This window comes from Lycium ferocissimum, chromosome 3 (genome assembly GCF_029784015.1).
Source record: "Lycium ferocissimum isolate CSIRO_LF1 chromosome 3, AGI_CSIRO_Lferr_CH_V1, whole genome shotgun sequence".
NCBI lineage: Eukaryota > Viridiplantae > Streptophyta > Magnoliopsida > Solanales > Solanaceae > Lycium > Lycium ferocissimum.
This window is the reverse complement of record NC_081344.1, coordinates 68,731,789-68,748,820: the sequence shown is the minus strand read 5'-3', so window position 1 is coordinate 68,748,820 and position 17,032 is coordinate 68,731,789. Positions and strand designations below refer to the sequence as shown.

Genomic DNA, 17,032 nt, shown 5'->3' with positions numbered 1-17,032 from the left:
TTAAATCACACTCAAATAAATTGCAACAAATTAGATTGCTAGAATTAAATTGCGTAAATTAAATAGCGAAAAATAAAGATAGGGTTGGAACGAAGGTACTAAATTGCCGGACTAATTTCCAACAAAGTGAAGGCGATTAGAATTGCAAATCCACCAAAGCTTTAGAGCTACTTCGGATTGTTGCAAAATCACCAACTCCACTAACAATTTTTTTTATAATTTCAAAATTAATAATTGAAACTAAAATAACACTTTATAATATTTAATTGAGAGAAATTTAAAGTGGCTAATTATTACAAAGTAGCTATAATTGAGAGAAAAAGAAGAGTGAATTGGTGTGGATTAAAATTGGAGATGGAGAAGGGTTTATATAGGAGTGGGGGATGAGTTAAAGTGTTAAGAAAAAAGTTTTTTTTTTTTGTGAGGGGGGGGGGGGGGGGTGTTGGGGGGCCAAAAGGGGAGTTTGGAGCCGTTGGCAACAACCATTTTTGCAAAATGGACCGTTGGCCCAGTCATGAAATGGCTACTTTTTTTTTTTAAAAAAAAATTTGACTGGTTAACCGATTTTAACCGGTCCCAAAAATGCAAACTCGGATCGGTAATAAATCATCGGTTAATCGTGACGAGTAAACCAGTTCCACCGGTTCTGGTTACCGGTTTGAACCGATCAAACCGGACGGTTGCCAGACTGAGGTTTATGTAAAAAAGTTTGTTTCCTCTTTTTGTAATTTTCAACAAAAGGGATTCACTTGAACCCACAATATACTTGTTGATGCGTTGCCCTTGGATGTGTAACCAATGTCCCAGATTGAAAGTTGATAAAGAGATTAAAAGAAGGGATCAACAAATAATGATAGATTCATTTCATGATTGATCCAAAAAGTTGCAAAAAGGAAATACAAAAAGACTACAAGATCAAGAATCAAGAAATATTTGTAAAATTCCAAACTTTTGACAACGAGTGTAGTGCAACAAGGGCAAGAGGCAGTGGCGGAGCCACTCATGGCCAAGGGTGGTCACACAATTTTGAAAATGGTACTAGTATATGGATTAGATAATATAGTTAATTAGATATAAATTAAATTTTGAACACCCTTAAAATAATTGAGATAGATAGTTTAGAGGTAAAGGGTGTTCAATTTTACCTAAAATCACGGCTTAAAGCTTGCGTCAAACGCCGATCATCTTCTTTCTTTAAAAGAAAACATATAAATAATGTAATCTTGATCCTTATTTTCTTCCATGTTCCGACTAAACTTATTTGTATTTGAGTGATGATTTGCATTTGGTTTATTCCTATGTTGATTTGGAGTTACGTTGGACTCATTTCTCCTTTCTTCTTTCTTTTGCTATTTCCTTTAAAGAAGAAGACGTATTGTTAAAAGAAGTCAACGAGATCTAATAATATGTTAGCAACCACTTATTTTGTTCTCTTTTTTTTTTAATTGCCGTGAACATTTTAATTATCCAACTTTGTTCTTACGTTTTTTCCAAAGAATATTAATTAGTCGTTATCTCTCGTTTTGTAACATTCTCGGATTGCTCCTTGTTGTTCTCCACTTGTGGGATTACGTACACTGGGTATGTTGTTGTTTGTTGTTGTTGTCATTTGAAACTGTAATCCCCGTAAGAGTTTTCTAGCAATGAAATTTATCAAGAATAACTTGCGAAATCAAATGGACCATAAATTTTTAAGTGTGCGGTGATGATGTTAAAAAAAATTGTTGCACTCATTCATCGGAAAAAAATTATATACTTGTCAATATTTGAACAACCTTACCAAAATTTCTGGCTCCGCCACTGGAAGAGGAGAAACTGAAAAGGCAATTAATAGGAAATGTAATCCAATCCATCTCCCTCGGAGACATGCAGGAAATTGCACCCAATGACCTCAAAAATACGTGGTCTTGAACGTTTGACCCCTGCTTGCTCCATGAGCAAACCGTCCAAATCAAAAGTCAAAACTTATTGCATAATTTTGTCTATAGGGCAAGTGAGGTCAAAAGTTCATGACCAGCCAGGCCATTCTTGTAAATCAACCCCTGGCATGTGAGATGTAACCAAGTATGGATTAAGCCCAAAATGATCCAAAACTCATCCAGGGAAATTTTCAAAATAAGAAGCTATAGTATAAAAGTAAGATTTCAAGATCTGACTTAAAATGTTCCTATTGATCCAAATCATAAGTTCTCCAACATCATAATGTCTATCATTTCAACATATTGATGAAAGAATCTTAAAAAACAAATACATAATTAATCATGAGGACTGTAAAATTGATAAGGATACACGACTCCAGTGCAACCACAGCAAGATACAACAACTGCTCCACTGCCAACAAACAAATATATGAACCTACCATATAACAAATAGGTCAATTAGTTTTCCGGAGGTTACAAGGGCGGAGGGAGAGTATTAGCTACGGATTCGGATGAACCCAGTAGCTTTTGCTTAGACCATGTACTTGTGTTAGGAATTTTATTAAATATGTATAAATATTTAAGTGCGAACCTAGTAACTAAGACGAGCCATTGGTTTCCGTGACAAATTCAGAACCGGAGAACTGAACATTGGCGCATGAAATTCAAACGTGGAGAAGCAGCAGAACACCGAATATGAGTCATCCCTAATCCAAGCAATAGAAGGAAGACTAATCTTGACATTCTATAATCTTTATAAATAATGTAGGCAAGTTCTAAGAATTCAGACAAGACCCAAAACTAAAGACATTATGAGAGAAGGCACCAGTAGTCTCTGTTTACAATGTAATATGGCACAAACAAAGAGGTGAAGACCATATATAATTCGTCATAAACTTACGGGCAAATTCCTAGAGCACATTCACATTAAACAGAGATATGGTACAAAAATGGCAAGACAGATGGATATGGAACAGAACACTGAAGGAGCCATTTCGCAGGATTTTCAGCTTTGCAACAGTTGGAAGTGTATTAGTCTCCACAAGGATAGAACATACCTTTGGAAAGGTGTAATGACTGAACGTGAGGTAATGAGCCAATTTTTGCAAGTGATTGAAGGATGTCAAGGGCTGAAAGCAGAAGCAGACAAAATCGAATAGAAGGGACAGAAATCCAGCGTTTTTCCGAAACAAAGCCCCTTGCAAGGTTAAATGCTTCACATGGCTGGTGGCAAGAGAGATATGTTTCACTCAAAACAATTTACAAAGAACAGGTGCATCCTCTGTGAAGAAGGTTATGAAGATGCAAGGCACTTATAGTCATACATTGAAAGTTTACAGCTCAGATTTGGTACATGTTTTTGAACCTATTTGAGCTGAAATGGTGCATGTCAAAAACTCGGAAAGAGCTACTGCCGAGTTGGAAAAACGTATGACTTCAAATAGCTCCAGGACACTTTGGAATACTGTTACCAGCAATTGTTTAGAGGATGGTTTGGAATGAACGGAAACAAAGATACGAAGGTGAAAAAGAGAACATTTGTAACTTAAATATAGATGCAAGAACGAAAATGTACAGGAATCTGAGAGGATGATAATTTTCCTATTTCATTTCAACAAACCGTTTTTTTTTTTTTTTTTTTTTTTTTTTTTTTTTTTTTGTGTAATTGCACATCCTAAGCATCCCACTAGGTGCTTTATGTTTTTGATACTTACCAAAAAAATATGTCAATTACATATAAGGAAACTTGGCGGACTTCCACATTTAAATTACTCTTAACATAAATGTTGCGATGTATTTAAGCTTTTATCTTCTTGTGTTTGAAAGCAAATACACTATATCTGGATTCACATTGCGTAGGGCCCGTTATGGGTGAAGACTCCTACCAAGACATGATCGAACCCGAGACCTTTCGCGCCTTAGCAGCCCATATTGGGGTGAAACGACAAGGTAGCTATCACTCTTCTCGTGCTTGAGTGGTAGAATTATTCACGATTATGATTTTAAAGTTGCATATTTAAACAAAGATATTTACAAAATAAATTAAACAAAGACTACATCAAAAGGGCAAATCAGTCAGATCATAATATACGAAAAGAATTATGACCAAAAAATAATTGAATTATTTATAGTACAACCACATCCACAGGCACATCATTCTAGAAGACCCAAGCACACCAATATTACTACTATATATAAGAGAAACTGGACTTTTGTATACAAAATAAGCAAGGCAAATCCTTTTAATTAATTACTTTTAGGTCTATCATTTATTTAAGTCAAATTTCTCGTCTCTTTTAAAAAAAAGTTTATCGAACCTCCTACCTCATTTTTTCGCTACGTTTTAGTCTGCTCGATATCCGCATTTAGAATTAATTCGCCGTATCGCGATTCGAAGGGCGCTCCTCCAAAGATTTTTTCCATATTAAAGTTGCATATTTAAACAAAGATATTTAAAAGTTCATTAAAATATTATTTATTTAAACAAAATAACATCAAAAGGATACATAACTTATAAATGTCAAAGTCGCATTTGATTTCATAATACACGAAAAAGAATTATGAAACCATATAAAAAATAATTGAATTATTTATAGTACAACCACATAACACAAATTATACTTTTTTAATTAAAATATCACTTTTATAAGCCCCAAGCACACTCACATAACTAGTTTACAAGATAAAGGGCATGGTCGATTTATTTATCGTCGTTATCATCTAGAAACGTCCTTGCATATATGAAGGCATTTAAACGATTCAGCTCATCCCTATGATCTTCCAGAACAGCTCAAAACAATATCTCCAATGGACACCATATCTATCATACGACTCTGATCAACTACTAGAATGTACCTGATGTGGTTATCTGACAAGTGACATATTGTGTCAGAATATAGAAAGAATTGATAGACAGCTTTGCAGCATGAAAAATCGCGGTCTTTTAAGAAATACTGCTTGTATAGCATTTAGGATCAAACAAGTTTTTTCAGGACACAACAGAACATATACTACGAAACGATAAGCCGCTTTTGCAAACATACACAAATTTGACTTGTTGTAATAAAATGTCTTGCAGTCTGACTACAGATCTAGCTACTAGAATAGCTTTTTGAGAGGAAGCACATTATGATGCTTCATATATCTTTTAAGACAAGAAGAGGCTGTTAAGTTTAGCACAAATGAAAGCCACTGAATACCAGTAATCGTCTAGTTTCAATCCATGACCCCTTTTTGAAGCATATAAGGGGAGGTCGAATTCCAAACCTTTTCTCTCGATTATACCCATTACCAAAAAATATACGTCACTTTGAGACACATGCGCATAGCCGCTGGCGGGTACCTAAAAGTCAACCAAAAAAAGAAGCTCAAACTCACTCCCTTTTGCGAGCCCATTTTCAAGTTCTTGGGGAAGAAGAAAAGAAGTAGAATGATGCCCTAGACTGACTATGCAGAGTGCTTTCGAGAAGATTAAGACCTATCTTTTTGATTCTCTGGTCTTGGTACCTTTTTTTTTTTTTTTTAAATTTTTTTTTTTATGTTGGGAAGACCACTCTTGCTATACCTCTCGGTCACGGAGAATTCACCTTATCTATGAATGTTTAGATGGCCAAGTCAAGGCAAGATGAGTAGGGATGGCAATAGGGCAGGGCAAGGCGGGCGAACCTTGACCTACTTAAATGTGAACCTGCCCTGCCCTGTTTAGCATGTTTTTTAAATTTTGTCCCACCCCGCCCCGTTCAACCCTGCTCTGCAGTCTGCCCTGCCACGTTACAATATTTCATTCATTTATTTGTCTGAATATTTCCCCAAAAAAGAAAATGCTTTGAGTATATTTGCTCGCCAACATCCTTAATTGAACTGCGATGATACTAATTGGAAAAGCATGACCAATTTAATACGTTAGCTATTAGAAACCAAAAAATAGCTCAGAACTGTTTACTCAGTGGACAATCTAAGAAATAATGATCAGCTCGTTGTTCGTAACTTTGAGCAAAAGTCACAGCACTTGGTTATCACCAGTTAAGAAGTCCTTTTGAGTAGCTGCCACTAGAAAATAGCAATTTCACTGGGGCTTTAGTTTTCTAAACTGGTTTTTTTTTTTTTTTTTTTTTTTTTTTTTTTTGGAAGTAAAAACATCAGGCCGGGTTCAATAACTCATGAAAATATGCAAAGAAAAAGGACTGTGACACTTAACTAAAGGAAAAACAAAAGTCCCCAATAACATCATATAGCTGGATCCGTTATATCGAAACACTTCTTTTTCCCTCTGTAAAAATTCTAAAATATTCTACTTTTGAAACTAAAATTTTGAAAGAAGTCAAATAATCGAACAATCTTACACTTTTTGCAGTAAGAAATTACATAGCAAACGAATTGCTAATGACATCTTGCACTTCTAAACTTACAGTTACTTTAACTTTTTTTCTTGCCAAAGCCCAGACCTACTACCTGTCCGCCCTACTAACTATTTTCATAAAATGAATTTTGTCCTCCCTTGCCCCGCCCTGTTAAGGCTCCACCCTGCCCTACCCCGTTAAGGCTCCGCCCTTCCCTGCCGTATCCCTGCCCTGCCCTATTGCCATCCCTACCACAAGAGAACACAACAAGAAAATATCAACATGAATTCATAAACAGAAGACCACAGCTGAACTCAAATGATTTTAGAGGGGGTTGGGTTAATTTTATGAGAAAACAAGATCACATTTGAAAAACTAAACATAGAAGAAATTAGATATAGGTTACTCCTATCTTATAGTGTCCACAAGATTCAATATTTTCATAGATAACAGAATATCTTAAAACAGCAACTATGACAAGCCTACACATGGAGACATGATCATAGAACACTTCCAAAAATTCAAAACTAAGTACAGAAAAAACAAAGAGGTACCATCACCAAAAGGTGATATATTTTAGAAGTGGTTGATACCTCTATCTCAAATAATTCCAGACGATTGATTTGTCTGTTTCACAACCACCAAGGCTCCAACATTTTGCTGGGTTGTCTGCATTGAAGCAACCAATCAGTTATCTGAAAACTCACTACAGAAGCAATATTACATAAGTGTGCATATAAATACATAAATGTGAATTTACTATATGTGCAATGTCAATGATGAGATGAGAAGTCAGTTTAGACAGAGCATGAAGATACTAGCCGACTGCACAACATCATACACACTATCATCTGTAGTTCACCAGAGCTTTTACCCTTGTCTCTCAAAATGTCAGATATTGTAGTGCTTTCAAAACCATGTTTTCCATACGAGCAGCTGAAGTCGATTCATGATGTGAAAACATAGGTGGTAACTAAGCAGACAAGTCGTAGAACAGCATTACTTGAGTACTTATCCATGAAATATGATTGCTTGAGTTCCTCCATGCATTTTGCAATGAAGACCATATTTGGATTTAGACAGATAACAGCTCAAATTTGGCTACAATAGCAGCTTAAGGTCTTGCTCTAAAGACTAAAACTACATATATCGTATTGAAGAGAGTCTCAACAACACAAAGCACCTTTATTTCAAGTATCCCACAAAAGATCCACCAAATTTCGAAGCTAAGCAGTGGTCCTAGTGGCTTAAGATAACATCTGGGAAAATATCTTAATTAGATAGTCTTACTAGGACTAAAGAAACATTTGAAGCACAAGTTATATGTTTTGTATGAAGACTTCACCGAAAAGACTCCGAGAAAAATGTGAGAAAAATCGAGGTTGAAAAACCTGACTTTTGTCGGTTGGTTTGGTTTATAGATTTAAAAACCCGACACAATTAGTTTGGTATTTGAAAAACCCAAATCAACTCGGTCTATGAACACCCCTACCGCGAGGCATAAGTTCGATCTTGAAGGGTAAAAATTAAAGACCAGCCAATTTGAAGGGAAAAAATTAAAGACCAGCCCGTTTGAAGGGCAAAAATGCATTTTTTTTTTTTTTCAAAACAAACATGAGGCTATGGTTACACAAGAACAAGACTTCATCTCTCAAGTTGTCGAACTCTGTTAACCCGGATCGTTTGGTATTTGGGCTTGCAACCAACTTGGAAATCTTGACACTTGATGGCTTAATTACCTCTTGGAAAGATATTTGAACCCTCATCAACTCGTTAGTTGTGATGTTTACGAGATAAGATTATGAAAGTACGAGAATTCATAACTGATGGTTCTCCACTAATACCTTTAACTTCACGGTAGTACTGTTGATAGATAAAATCTTACCTTTATAAGTTACAATATAGTATCTGTCGTAGTGGTATAAGTGACCATTAACTCCTTTTTTCTCAAGTATGTTTATGTGTTTATGAGAAGTTTAATCCCTTAAAAATTGAAAGAAGACTTAAAGATTCACTTTACAATTAGTCTCATTAAAATAGAAAAACGATAATTGAATATTTATTATGAAATACTTTAATTATGTTTTAAAGTCACGTAAAAATATCATCGGATGGCCAATTTTCACCCTATTATTTAAATTCAATTTTTTCAAATTATTTAACGTGTAACTAATATTACTTCAGACAAAAGTGTTATCAAAGCCATTCCTGAAAAGAGGATAGAGAACTATTTTAGATGCTTTGACCTCAAAATATGGGTATATCGTGCTTCAGTGATGCTGCATAAAGTTTGTATATTTTTCCATTACACTGTGTAGTATCTTCTCTTTCTTTTTTTTCAAAATGTAACAGTACATTTCTGGGGTAAACAAAGCACCAAGACAATGCAAGACAATCATAATTGAATTGATAAAAAGCTGATAGATATACCAATTTTTATTTTTATTTTTATTTTTTTACCAAGATATACCAATTTATTAAGAAAGAGTTATTAAGGAATGAGTATGGACACATGAAGGATTCAATTGCATTATCTGCAAAATATTTACACTATACAATAAGCTATTTTACACCCTTTTTGAACCAACTTCATGCCAACTTCAGCTATTTGGGCCTGAAGTTAAGGTTTGTAATTCAAACTTCAGACATACAGGTCTGAAGTTGGGGACTGCCAAGCCTAATTTCAGACCTGTATGTCTGAAATTCCAACAACACAAGCAACATGCCAACATCAGACAGTTGGGCAAGTCCAATTTCCAACCTGTATGTCTAAAGTTTTTGAAACCACACCCGCTAGCTAGTCTAAAGTATTTGGAGCGGCTAAACTTAAAATATTTATCTACTTTGGATATTCTTTAAATAGGAGTCCTCCAAGCATTAGATAGGAATGGAAAATGGTGTGGGGTGGGGCGGGAAGGGTTGCAGGGAAAACCTGCGAAGACTTCAACCCACCCCTCCCCTCATAGCATAATTTGCTATTTTCAATCCGCCCTGTCAAGACCTGCCCCGCCCCGCAAATGTTTTTCTTTTTCATTTTTGCTAAAATCACAAGTTTAATAGTATTTTTGTTTTTAAGTTGCTAAATAAACACAAGTTTAATTAAGGTCTGAGGACTTATATGGTAGACAGTGAAATATTACAGAAGACTGCACTAGATAAAATGGGAAAAATATAATTTCTATAGACTGCATTATATTTCTATAGTTTTCTTATAGTTGTTTTAGAATCTAACACGGGATAATAATAATAACTTTGTGAAGTTTTAGTTAATCACTGTAAACGAGCAGATTTAAAAGTATGAAAATAAAAAAACAAAAGAAATAGGTACAAATTTTTTATTTAAATCTGAAAATTTAATTTTCATCTTCAGTTTTCATTCATTTTAGATAAGTCATGTATCTTGAACTTATCCAAACATGAAAGAGTTGTGGACTGTAGCGTTGAAATTTTTAAAAAGAAAAAAGAAATAATGAAACAAAGAAAATGATTTGCAGCTGAAAAGTAAGAGCAGAAAGAACAAAGATAGAAAGAATAAGAGGAAGGATTGCTTTGTACACTGATTTTTTGAAAACTGGAGAGGAAACCCGCATAATTTTTTTTTTTTTTTTTTTTTTTTGAAACTGGTAAATTTGTATTCCTCAGCATTAAGGATATGCTGGAGAACTTTAAAAGTGTTAGTCTAAAAACAGAAATAGAAAAAAGATACTTACAGGGATTTCAATAAGTCGACAAAATGATCTATATCTTCTAATCCTATTTCTTTACACCAAAAGTAGAAAGATACTATACAAAAAACCCGCATAATTTTTATAAAACTGGAAACGGAACTGCAACGCGCCCTACATTAGATTTTCAAAAAAAAGTTGTTTCAACCTGCACTGCCCCACTCCTCCTAAATGTCAAACCCGCCCCCGCCCCGTTGCCATCCCTAGTTATATCTGCACTTGTCCCTTCAGGAACTTAGAGAAAGGTATTCACGGTATTCTCAAAATGAAATTTTATTCAATTTGATGGCTGTATTAAAGAACAGGAAAAAGAATATATACCACATATCCTGTAGCAGTTTGCTGGATTACAGTTGGAATCACTAAAATGAGTCTCTAACAAAGGTAAATTCTCGCATTCAGCACTTGGTACCAGCAGTTAAATGCAAGTTATATGAAACTCCATTTTGTTATATGCCCAGTCCCCATCTTAATTCTTTCTGCCTCTGCTCTCGATGGAAATGGATGTATTACTATGACACGAAGCATAAGCTCTGATAGTAGCTGCCGAACCAATGGAAAGCAGAGAAAAAGGGATTACCATTGCGTAAGTGATGCAGCAAAATTTTCTTCATCTTCAATGAACCTCTTCCCTAAATGAAGTTACCAGTATTATAACCCAGTGCTGAAGTATAATATAAGACATGAGTCTCTTTTCCGCTAAATTCTTAAAATAATTTTAAGAGTATACACTTAAAAGTTATAAGTATTATAACACAGTGCTGAAGTATAATAGAAGACATGAGTCTCTTTTCCCCTAAATTCTTAAAATAACAAGAGTATCCACTTAAAAGTTCCCAGTATTATAACACAGTCCTGAAGTATAAGATAAAACATAAGTCCCTTTCCCCTAAATTCTTGAAATAACAAGTAGAGTATACACTTAAAAGTTAGAATGCATAAAATAAGGAAATAAACAATTATAGTAGAGAATTGCAAACAGATTTTTACATCTGAAAAAAGAAATCCCTTCCCTCCATCTTCTAAGTTAGTTGTCAATGACGATATGAAGTACAACCCTTTTCGAATAGCAATGCATTATCAAATGGATGAGATTATCTTAGACAAAACTATTGTTCTATGAAAATGTAAATTCCCAATAAAGCATCCAGTACTCTATGGTGTTGATCGTTCACCAATAGTATACCCCATCAAATTTGAACAAGTTCTAATTCAATTCAGGAAAATCACAAATACTCATACTATATGGTTTAGGGACAGAACGATGGGGTTGATCTTGTCAGATCTGGTGTTCCAATTATGGTTGATATTGAAAAAACTGTTTCCAATTTCCTTAGCAACTTATAAATTGCAGGCAGTTGTGATAGATTCTCAAAAAGATAGAAAACGATAATACCTAAACATTACTAAAAAGCACTGAAAATTATAACCCTAGACTTATAATTTGTATACATAAGGGAACTCACATCATTTATCATATTAAGAGTAGTAAGATATGATATCCAAGATAAAGAAGAGTGGAGAAACAATCAAATATCAAAAGTGGTGTACCTCCTCAATAAGCCTGCCCGGAAAGCTCAAGATATTGCATCGGATGTGATGATGGAATGTTTATTTCCTCTGTACAGCCGAGTAAACCAAGTGAAAGAAATATTCACTTCTTATTTTTCAAGTGAAGCTCTGGTATCATGTTAAGGACAGAAGGATCCTCCTTTACAACATTTACCAAAAACCCAGTTGTTGTTGCATCAAAAGAGAAGCCCCTTCCCGCCATTTCCTTCATAAATATTACCATTTCACTAACTTTTCTGCACCTGAGAAATCCTCGCACAATAACATTATAAGTGATGTCATTTGGCCAATAACCGTTCTCCTCCATTTTTCTTAGCATATCATTAGCTTCATCTATCAACCCTTCTCAACAAAATCCATTTATCATTAAATTGTATGTTCTCACATTTGGAAGCAATCCAATTGAAGAAAGCTCCTCGAATATGGCATGAGCTTCGTCGAGTTTACCATTTTTGCACAATCCATTAATGACAACATTGTAAAATGCAATACAAATATCTTCTCTCTTTCTTTCCAACTTATTAAAGAGCGCCATAGCTTCTTCAACAAGTCCGTGCTTAAAATAATCATTGAGCAAAGTGAAATGAGTGTATATATCAGGTATGGGTCCCGCAGATAGCATCTCGGCATAAATTTGTTTTGCATTGACAATTCTTCCAACTTCAAACAAACCGTGCAAGATAGTATTGTAGGTAATAACAGTAGGCTTTAATCTTTTTTCAAAAATTTCATGAAACAATTGCATGGCCTCGACCATTTTCTTTTCCTTACAGTATCCATTTATAAGTATATTATAGCTAATTATATTAGGTTGAATATTCTTATCTATCATGGAATCAAAAACACTCCTCGCTCTATCCAGTTGACCACGCAAACAATATCCATCCATTATCGCATTGTAGGTGATTATATTAGGCGCTACACCTTTTTCGATCATGTGTTCCATTACTTCCTTGGCATCTTCAACTTTCCCTTCTTTGCATAGTCCATCTATTAGTATGGTGAAGGTGCGCATATCTGGATAAATGTTAACGTTCACCATCTCAAAGAAGAAAGTCTTAACTTTTTCCCACTGACCAAGCTTACACAAACCATCAATTAATGAACTATATGTGAATATGTCTGGAGTTTCTTCATCAATTAAGAGGAATACCTTTATGCTTCATCTCGTTCAAAAGGTTGATGGCAGCATCTGAGTTTCTATCTTTGCAAAGGGCATCTATGACGATGCTGTAGTTAAATATGTTGGGCTTAGTGTTCCCTTGTTCCATTAACCGGAGCAAACTTACAGCTTTTTGAGTATGGCCCCTTTTGCTGAGCTCATTCATGACGGTTCCACACATGACTTCATTAGGCTCACAAATATTCTCTCTCACCAATTTTTTGAACAAGTCAACTGCATCTTTGACCTTATTCTCAGCAAAGAACCCCCTTAATAGGGTGTTAAAGGTGACATAACTAAATGAAATATCATTCTTCAAGTAAATGGGTAACACTGACAATCCAAAATCAACACGATGCATCAGACAATAACTATAATCACGATATTCAAGATGACTCCATCAATTGGGATACCCAATTTCTGCATTTCTCGAAAAAGAGAAATCACAGGAGAGTAGTGCTTCATATTGAGAATAGTTTTAAATAATTTAGAGAAGTCGACAACAGAAGGAAGAGGCTTCATTCTAACCATTTGATGGAAGAAAGTAACAGCATCATCTAAACATTTGAAGTTATCAATCTTGCTATTTAACCCAGGAGGAGGTGACTCAAGTTTTAATTATTGAGTGGAGGTGATATTTTCTTATTAGTGATTAAGAGGTTTTGACTTTGCCCAAAAGTTTTTATTTTGATACTTTGACCTTTAACTTTATTTTTAACACTTTGCCCTCAAGTTTTATTTTTAACGCTTTGACCCAATCAATATAAATCCTAAAATACCAAAATAGGTCCAAAAAAAAAGGGCGCCAATAGTCGCACCCGTTTTTGCTCTTTTCCCTCCAGTGTTCTTCTTCTTCTTCTTCCTCGATTCGTTCTTCCTCCTCCTCCTCCTCCTCCTCCTTCTTCTTCTTCTTCTTCTTCTTCTTCTTCTTCTTCTTCTTCTTTTCCATCCGTCGTTCTCATTCTCTTTTCTCCCTCCATTCTTCTTCTCATCTTCCATTGTCGCTTCCCGGCTTCTTCTTCATCTATTGTTGTGCCATTTTCCAAAAATCTGTCAACAAAAGAAAAAACTAAAACCACCAGTTGCAATTTTTTTGGGGATTTCGTTAGTGTCACCCATACGGGCATTACTTCATAAGTATTCTTGCTTCCCGCTTCTTCTTCTTCCATTAGTGCGGCATTTTAAAGAATTTGTCAACAAAGAAAAAAATGAAACCAGCAGATTTTGCAATTTTTTGGCTTCGCTCATTTGGTAAGTAAAATATTGCTGTTTTGTTTCAATTATTTATCTGGGTTTCTTTGCCGATTTTCCAACAATTTACAATAGCAATTGTACTTGTTGCAACGTTACCAAAGTTGACTGGATAAGAGCTTTTAAATTTTTGCAACAATTGTTGTAGTTTAGGAAAACGTAGTTTATGCAACAACTATTGTAGTTCTTCGCCACAATTACAACAGATATGTAGTTATTGCAACTTCTATACTAAATTGCTAAATACATAGTATGAATAAGTTGTAATGATTCAGGAGAGTTGTTGCAAGTAGTGTACTACCGTTGCAACAAGCATCTTTACTTGTCGCAACAACTCACCGATCCGTTGGATTCAAATTTGATCAACGTAACCTTAAAATCGGACCCAAAAAATCGTAGCTTCGACTCCAACGTATTAGATTCTTGGAACAAGTGTATTACCCGCAGCAACAAGTAATATACTTGTCGCAACAACTCACTAATCTATTGGACATCTTCAACTATCTTTGGATTAAGTCAACTCAAAAATTAAAGTTCGACTCAACGAATTAGTTGGTGCAACAAGGATAGTACTTGTTGCAACTTGTGTAATCCACTTGTTGCAACACCCGATCTATCCGTTCCAACAAGTCATTAAGTTATTGTATTTTGTTACTATCTTGTCATGACCTTTTTTTAAAAAACAAAATATATTCAGGTAGCATTAATGGGGGACTCAATAACAATAGGTGTTGATTGCCATGGTGAATGGATCGAGAAGAACAATCGATATATTTGGCGATGGAAGGGTAGTCACATGTTAGAGACGATAGCGATGAGTGTCCAAAGAGATGTTGTGTTTGATGATTTTGTGAACTTAATCATCACCTATTATGAATTAACTTGGAACCGAAAGATCTTGCCATCACTTACATGCATAGCTCTTTTGAAAACCGCAGGGTCTTGCCTTTTAAGATAACCGATCAGATCGTTTGCGTACTTATTTGAATGATGTAGCTAGGCCATTTTAAGGGTATATCGTGGTTGGAAGCCTTGCAGAGAACCATAATTTAGGTCAAAACCAACAAGATGTGTTAAATGATAAATTGGATGGGGTGGATATGGATATGGATATTCGAGATAATGGAAGTGGGGGTGAGCCGATTCCTACACCCGAAGGCCGCGAGCAATACACCGTGTTCTACTGTCATTCACAGGTGTACCATGTTCAAGATGATGAAACAAAGCTTTTATAAAGGAATGTCATTCAAGAACAATGAACAACTAGCAACTATGTTGAAACTTGCTTGCGTGAAGAAAGATTTTACACTCGAAAGTGTGATTAATTCACAAGCATCGTGTATCGCTTAGTGACGTATACATCCGTGATTGCAAGTGGTGGCCGAGGGCTGTGAGCTTTTAAGTGCCGACGATTTTCCAACAAGTAACATATCCGTTAGAACAACTACCTCACTTGTTGCAACGGGTAATTTAGTTGTTCCAACAACTCACTTAGTTATTGCATTTTGGTATGACACAGAGACTTAGTTGTTGCATTTTGGTATGACACAGAGACAATAACTGAAGCTCTCTCCAAGTAACACATGTTGGAACAACTACCTCACTTGTTGCAACAAAAATTTAGTTGTTCCAACAACTCACTTAGTTGTTGCATTTTTTGGTATGACAGTAGACAATATCAAGCTCTCTCCAACAAGTAACACATCTGGTTGGAACAACTACCTCACTTGTAACAGTAATTTAGTTGTTCCAACAACTCACTTAGTTGTTGCATTTGGTATGACACAGAGACAATAATCGAAGCTCTCTCCAACAAGTAACACATCTGTTGGAACAACTAAGTCACTTGTTGCAACAATGTAATTTAGTTGTTCCAACAACTCACTTTGTTCGTTGCATTTTGTTATGACACGAGACAATAATCGAAGCTCTTTCAACAAGTAACACGTACGGTTGGAACAACTAACTCACTTGTTGCACAACAGGTAAGTTAGTTGTTCCAACAACTCACTTAGTTGTTGCATTTTGGTATGACACAGAGACAATAACTAAAGCTCTCTCCTACAAGTAATACATCTGTTTCATATTTAAGCAGCTGTTTGATATTTTCCAACAGCTATAATCGTTTGTATGTTAAGGATTACGTTATTATTTATTTTCACAGGTATAATCTTATGACGTCAAACATTGCCGAGTCGGTGAACTCAATGTTCAATGTTGAAGAGAGAATTTCCCATTCGCTTTATTTCGATGCCATAAAATGAGATTTAAAAATTTCATGAGAGGCGTATGGAGTTCATCGATTCACCGTACATCTTTGTTCCTTCGCCTGAAATTTTTTTTCAAAATTTGTCAACTCCAGAAACAAGTTATTAGCCCATCAAATAGCCATCTACAAGTTCGGCGTCATCGGTCACGGTGCGGTTATGACATCGATGACCGCAAAGTACATCTTGTACTTGTAGAGTTTTTGACTCCGGACAAAATACCTTGTCCACATGCAATGGCGCTTCGTGTCCAATATGGTGATGACTTTGGAAGGCGGATTTATGACTACTCATCTCCATATTATAAGGTGGAGAATTATATAATTGCATATTGTGAGGAAATTTGTCTTGTGCCTTCTGAAGAATCTTGGGAAGTTCCTTTGGAGATTTTAGAGAGAGAAATACCTCCTCCATATGTTGATCCAAGCAAACCCGAAGAAGACGGACAAAGAGGGAGGCGTGGAATGGGAATCATTTCCAACGAGGAAAAACAAATGCTCCTTATGCAAAACACCGCCACAAAAATAACATGTCCAAGCCTAAATGCTCCATAGTTGTAAATTGCATTATGCTTTAATAATAGTTATCTCATGGAACTTTATGACATTTTAATGTTATTGTTTCTTAGCATGGTAATTTATGTTTAACTTGTTCAAATCACAAATATGCGTATTTGTTAATAAATTACTAAATAGTTTCCAAGCAAGTAATAAATACATGCAACAACTAAGTTACATGTTGGGTTTTTTTTAATTAAGTTATGTGTTACAACTTGTGATTTATCCAACAAGAGTAA

The 17,032-nt window shown here is 35.3% G+C and overlaps 1 pseudogene; it reads right to left on the bottom strand.

Moving 5' to 3' along the window:
- Positions 1 to 4,600: 4,600 nt before the first annotated feature.
- Positions 4,601 to 13,887, bottom strand: LOC132049033 (putative pentatricopeptide repeat-containing protein At1g12700, mitochondrial; annotated as a pseudogene).
- Between the last annotated feature and the right edge of the window lie 3,145 nt (positions 13,888 to 17,032).